The sequence below is a fragment of the Carica papaya genome, chromosome 9, assembly GCF_054855325.1.
Source record: "Carica papaya isolate Zhongbai chromosome 9, ASM5485532v1, whole genome shotgun sequence".
In the NCBI taxonomy this organism is placed as follows: domain Eukaryota; kingdom Viridiplantae; phylum Streptophyta; class Magnoliopsida; order Brassicales; family Caricaceae; genus Carica; species Carica papaya.
This window is the reverse complement of record NC_142317.1, coordinates 32730859-32737794: the sequence shown is the minus strand read 5'-3', so window position 1 is coordinate 32737794 and position 6936 is coordinate 32730859. Positions and strand designations below refer to the sequence as shown.

The following is a 6936-nucleotide window of genomic DNA, read 5'->3' as shown; positions in this document are numbered from 1 at the left end:
AAGAAATCAGTTTGTGGTTGGGGATGATGAAAAAACTTCCTTCGAACCTGCTGAAAAAAAGATACCAGATTCTAATGACGAATCTAAACCAGGTTTTTCTGAACTAGAATGTTAAGTTTGCAGCAAGGTTTTGTGAAGAAGAGTTGAGTTTTCTATTAAACATGATTGCCTAACATATAGGCGAGTAAATTTACATGGAAAGGTAAGAATTTTCCTTAGTCTCCGGAAATCAAGGCTAAGATATATACAATATATATGCAGGATATATACATGAGATATGAGGAGATTGCCTGAGAGAGAAGATCGTGTTCGAGACACGTCATTATAGAATCTTGCAAAATATTTGTAAGAGGCGCAATGTTGTTTCAGTGGCCTAATGGTTGGTTATTGTACTTGACATCGACTAGGCCAGACATCGTGTATGCTGCTAGTTTACTCTCATGATCCATGCAATCTCTGGGTGAATTATATTTTACTGCAGGGAAGAGGTTGTTAAGGTATATAAGAGGATTCCTTGACTACAAAATTTTTTATGGAAGAAATCCTAAAGTTAAATCGTTGGGATCCACTAATAGCGATTAGGGAGGTTCTGTGGATGACATGAACAGCATTTATGGGCATGTTTTTTACCTTGGATCATGTATGATAAACTAGAACTCAAAGAAACAAGAATGGTGGCACTATCTACAGCAAAGGCAGAGTATGCATGTGGCGGCAGGTAGGTAGTGAATTAGACCATCTGGCTTGGGAAGGTGCTTAATCATCTTGATCAGAAGCAAAATAACCTTACAGCCGTGTTTTGTAACAACTAATCAGCTGTGTCTGTTACCAAGAATCCTGCATTTCATGAAAAGATCAAATACATCAAAGATTAAATATCATTGTGGGAGAAAATTAGAGGAGGAAGAAGTTTGTTTGCTGCATTGCAAGTCTGAAGAGCAACTGGCTGCTCCCTTACCAAACCACTTCCCGAACAGTTTGAAGCCTCGAGAAAGATGATTGGTTGTTAGCCAGGTTAGTGTTGGAGGGTTGACAATGTGTTTTTAAGTTGTAGGAAGCTTGTGTTAGTGTATAACCTTATTTTTCTTAGCTGACCCATATTACCTACAGGAACAAACACATCCAGCTTACAAAATAGCATAAACAACAAAATTATATATCAAAATGAAAAAATGTATGATACAGAAGCAAAATCTCAAAGAAAATTTTAACCTGCTAATTATTTCTTAAGAAAAGTTAGTGAAAGACAACACGTTTTGTTCACCCAAAAAACCAAATATAACTTGAAGACAGTCTGAAATTACCTCATCTGGTTTCTTGTTCTGGCCACTATGATTGTGTAAATTAAGATAAAAGAGGATTTTAATAACCAGATCAATAAGCAAACAGCTTCATAAGTCAAACACACAAAACAAGGAAAGTAGAAGTAACCTCTGGATTTTATTGACCTCGGTGTGAGCTTCCAAAATCTATGAAAAGAAAAAGGAAAAACACTAAATACAACTCTTCTAAAACACTAAATACAAGCTTAATCTTATTAACCAAGCAAATTTAATGCTTTGTCAAGAAATGTGAAACCAGGCCACCATGATTGTATAAATGAGTTGCAAAGACATACACACAGCTATAACACCCGCATCAGGTTTTAGCAGCACCAAGACAAGCACACACAGAAAAAACAGGCACTAAGACAAGCAAAAGCCTTAGCCGTGTTCAACAAGCAGAACATAACAAAGAGAGAAAATATAATGCCAGAATGTTTGTCGCACTGACGAGCTCGTGAATAAACAACGAAATGTTGAATGCTTGGCCCATGCAACCTGATTCATTCTGGTGCCATATGCTCATTAAAAACATCGACTAAGGCTTTAAGCAACCAAAGGTTTTCCTCCAAGTCAGCCCAGGGCAGAATTTAGTCACCAGTCGAGCAATGCGAGTTATTTCTCTCATTTTTTTGAATTTACGACAAAAACTTTTCAAATGTCTTCAACAAACTTAATATAATTAATCCAGAAAAAAAATCTAATCTTTGACAATCTAAAGTAAAGTCATCACGACTATGTAAAAAATTTTGTACTAAAAAAGATTTAAGTATTTATAAAAAAACCATGACAGTCAGTTCGAAAGCACGATCACAGCTTAATACATGGATCAGATTTTAGCAAGAGCAGCATCAAGAGAAGCACAACTAGAAAGCTTTCATCTTAAACAATTCTATTAGTTATCTTATTGTATAATAATATCCTATTCTATTCTCCTAAACTCCAATCAAGTAGAAGAATATTACATTTGATTCACGAGTTCGTTTGTAGTTTGAGCTCTAATTTAATTTGATACCTTGTAGATTTGTTTACGTAAAGGAGCTAAAGTATGCTTCCGATTAAGCTACAACAAGGAAGTAGTCATAATTGCACCATCAAAGCAGTAGGAAGTAAACTCTATGTATACATAAAAAGAGATATAGAACACCAAATTGGTACACCCATTTGCAAGATAGACACACACACAGAGTCATAATTGCAGCATCAATGGTTGGAAACAAATACTTGCAATTTTTGTTGATGACTTTTTAAGGTTTTATTGGCTATACCTCTTAAAGCTTAAAATTGAAGTGTTTGAAGTATCCAAGAGATTTAAAATGATGGTTGAAAATCAGTATGAAGAGAAGATAAAGATTCTAAGATTCGGTAATGGCACCAGGTACAGCAACAACAGCTTCAACAATTTATATGAGCAGTTTAAAATTCAAAACCAAATCAGATTTTCTTATTCCACTCAACCAAATGGTTTAAGTAAAAAAAAATTAAAATAATTATAAAGATGGCTATATGTCTCATGTTTGGAAAAAAAATTTGCCAAAAAGTTTTTGGTGGAAGGCTGTAAATGTGGTTGTTTATTTGCGAAACAGGTTGCCAACAAAAGCTTTACAGACAAGAGACATATATGATGCTTGGATTGGAACTAAACCAACAGTGGAGTACTTGAAAATGCTTGGAAGCATTTCCGATGTCCATATTCTAGAGACCAAGGGAGATAAGCTAGAAAAGAATGCAAGAATCCACATCATGTTAGGTATCAGCAACATTGGCAAGGGATGTAGAATTTTTTATCTTCAATCCCAAAAAAGTGATTGTTGTAAGAAATGTCAAAGTGGACGAGAAATCACACTGGAATTGAGATAAAACTGAGGTGGAGGTCTCAAGAAATCAGTTTGTGGTTAGGGATGATGAAGAAACTTCCTATGAACTTGCTGAAAAAGATAGATCAGATTCTAATGATGAATCTGATCCAAATTTTGCTATGAGAGGAACTAGAAGCTTGCAAGATATTTACGAGAGGTGCAAAGTTGTTTCGATGGCCTAATGGTTGGTTATTGTACTTGACATCCACTAGGCCAGACATCACGTAGGCAGCTACTTCCCTCTCAAGATTCATGCAATCTCTGAGTGAACTATACATTTCAAGGCTAGGAAGAGGTTGTTGAAATATAAAAGAGGATTCCTTAACTACAAACTTTATTATGAAGAAAATCCTGAAGTTAAATTGATGGGATTCACTAATAATGATTAGGGAGGTTTTGTGGATGACATGGACAACACTTTTGGGCCTTTTTTTCACCTTGGATCATGTATGATAAGCTAGAACTTAAAGAAACACGAATAGTAGCACAATCTACAGCTTAGGCAGAGTATATGGCTGCAAAAAGTGCAGTGAATTAGACCATATGGCTTAGGAAGGTGCTTAATCACCTTGACCTGAAGGAAAATGAGCCTACAGCCATATTTAGTAACAACCAATCAGCTATGTCCATTTACCAAAGGATTAGCTGCTTACATTTGATTTCCAAATGATGCCATAATATTTAGCATACTTAACAACTCTACAGTCAAGCCAAAAGGATTGTATAAACAACTAAACAACTATGTAAAGACCTGCAAATATGAAACAAATTCAACATATCAAAGACAATAAACAACTAAACAACTATAAAAAAAAAAGAGTCACCACCAATACAGAATCCATCCATGGGGATTCCCTCGATTCATCCCCTAGAAAAATTCCTCATTCCACATATTGTTGGTACGTACATTAGATGCCTAGAAGAACAATCCATAAAGGAAAATAGAAGAAGAGAAGAACAAAATGAAAATTTTCAAATCAGCAAAATGTTCATCTCATTTCATTGAACTTTCAAAGAGGCTCAAAGAGCCATATTCGCTTACATCAAATGTCAACAGGATTCTAACAGTGGTACTCACCTATTACATCAAATTTCTAACCAACGAAGCAATACAGGATATTACTTCTTTTCCAATGGTCTAAATAGATCAATATACAGCATTGCATTTAGATAATTGTTGTATCAAAGACTCTTCCCTATGTGCAGCCCTGTTTCTTATCTCACTCATCTCAAGCTTAAGTTGATTGCTTGCCATCTCCTCACTTTTCATCTTGATCAGCTCAGCAGGTTTGATATCTCCACAAAGAACCTTTCTCCTCAAGTCTGGATTTTTTGCATCCCTCAGGTTGAACAGAATGGACCTGTACTTCATCTTTTGATTTCCAAGGCAAGTACCCATCTGAGCAAACATCTCAGTCTCAACCATTGCAGCAACCTCAACAGGATCCCTCAAACACATATTCTTTGCAATCTTACCCCTGGATTCTGATGCTACCTTTGAGAAGGCTTCCTCAAGCATGGCCCTGACTTTTTTTCTTGATGCATCTTCCACTTTCTGAGATGAAGGTTGAACAGGAGTTTGCAATGGCATCTTGATGCGAATGATGAGCCCTTTGTTTGAAGCTTTGGTGGACTCTTCCATCTTCAGAGATGAGGGTTGAAGAGGTGGCAAGTTTGAAACATTGTCAGAACTATGTTGAGCAGGAGGCGCTGGCCGCAACTTGATGCGAATGATACCTGGCCGCGTCAAACGTTTTGAGACCTCGATCTCTCTCTTCTTCCACACATCGATAAGCCGGGAAAGCCGCAGAGCAGATCTTTCGGCTCTTGTGCTTGCAGAGATTTTGCAGCTTCTTGTAGATGTTGTGGGTGTTGATGATTTCAGTGTTGAAGGGACAGGTTTCTAGATTCTTCAAACAATCAACACATCTGGAAATCTCCGATGAACCCCGAAGAATACCCTTTATGTTTGCCGAATCAGCGGCTTTCTTGGCAGCTGCAAGAATCTCCAATGTTTCATCCATCTTGAAATCTTTCTCGAAGGCAATAGAGAATCTGAAGAAGGAAAGGTTTCAACGGTTTGTTTGGAAGAGAGAAATGCAGAAAGAAAACAGAGACTGATCTCTCTTCTTCTTATCACAGAAGCAAGGAAAGGGAAGCGATTTGCAGAAGAATGAAAACAATGGAAGGAAACGCAGAGAGTCTCTTCTTCTTATTCTTGAAAACAAGAATGGAAACAAGCAGTTAATGTCTTCTTCGGATTTCCGCTTCTGATCCTTCTTCTTTCTTAGAAATAGAGACTCTTCTTCTCCTCGTCGGATCAGGATAACAGAGTTTAAATTTTGAAGTGAATTTCCTATTATGCCCTCAACTTACCGTTACTTTACGTGTGTTGCAATCTCGGGTCGGGTCTTAGCTGTTGCACCCCGCGCCATTTACAGGAATAAATATTTTACATTAAGCATTTCCCCATGTCCATGCACAGGCCCAGGCCCATGTTCAGACCCAGACACAGGCCCAGGCCCAGCAAAGCACTGGCCTTGGTCCAGAACCAGACCCGGACCCAGGCCCAGGTCCATACTTGTCTTCCATTTAGTAACTTATACATATATATATATATATATATATATATGTAGACATTCCTCCTAAGCTGAAAATGGAAATTATGTTTGAGATGGAAATTTTAATTAATTAAAAATTATTATTGTTAACCCAAATCTTTTTGATAATTCAAGAAGAATATGAATTAGATTTTCTAAATTTTCAACATCTAAAGCAAAATGAAGTCTTGATATAAAATGATTATATATATAATTATGAAGTCTTGATATAAATCCTAATATTTTATATATTTGACATAATTACTATTTAATTTTTTTTTTAAAGAGTAACACAACAAGATATAAATATCTATATTTTTCTTTTACCATTTACTAAAATTAATGCATCCATTGTAATTTGCTTATACATACATTTTTAGTTAAATTCGACTAATTAAATTATATAAACACATAAAAATCTTTATTAGTTGAATTCGATTTTAATAAATAGTAACAATATAAAAAATATGATGTAACAGCCCCAGAAATACCCAAAAAAAAAATATAGTAACTTAAGTACAGAAATAAAATAAAATGTTAAATTTTATATTCCTTACATAATAACTTAAAAGTACTAAATAGTATTATAGAATTCATTCTTTGAAAGAAACATAAAAAATAAGGACAAACAAAAAATAGAAAATATCTACCATTTATTCACAATCTTCTTGCGAATCGGGTTCTGAAACTTGGTTCTTTTGATCTGAAATGGTTAAATAAAGGATGAGCTTGTAACACCCAAAAAATTTCTTTCATTTTTATTTTTATTTTTTTATATAGTTATTTATTTAATTTATTTTAATTTAATAAAAAAAATGATAAAAATTTATTAAGGATTAAATGTCTTGGCACTTATACCGGACGGGGTATGAGGTCGGCTATATAATTAAAACTGTTAAGGAAAAGGGTTCACGTGTAGCGGAGACATCCCTATAAACCTCATGGATACTAGTAGGCTGGTGAAACGAGAAATGATTATGATTTGATTTATTAATAATGGATATGGATTTATAATATGTATCATGATAGTTGATTATGCATGAAATATTGGTCTGTATGATATTATTATTTTTATAGGTTATTTTTATAAATTCCACAATGTTAAATGAACTGTAAATGATTTTACGATTGACAAACGAATTTGCTAAATTTAGT

The 6936-nt window shown here is 34.9% G+C and overlaps 1 pseudogene; it reads right to left on the bottom strand.

The window, feature by feature from the left end:
• Window positions 1-4247: 4247 nt before the first annotated feature.
• On the bottom strand, window positions 4248-5235 carry LOC110814847 (transcription elongation factor TFIIS-like; annotated as a pseudogene).
• Window positions 5236-6936: the final 1701 nt, after the last annotated feature.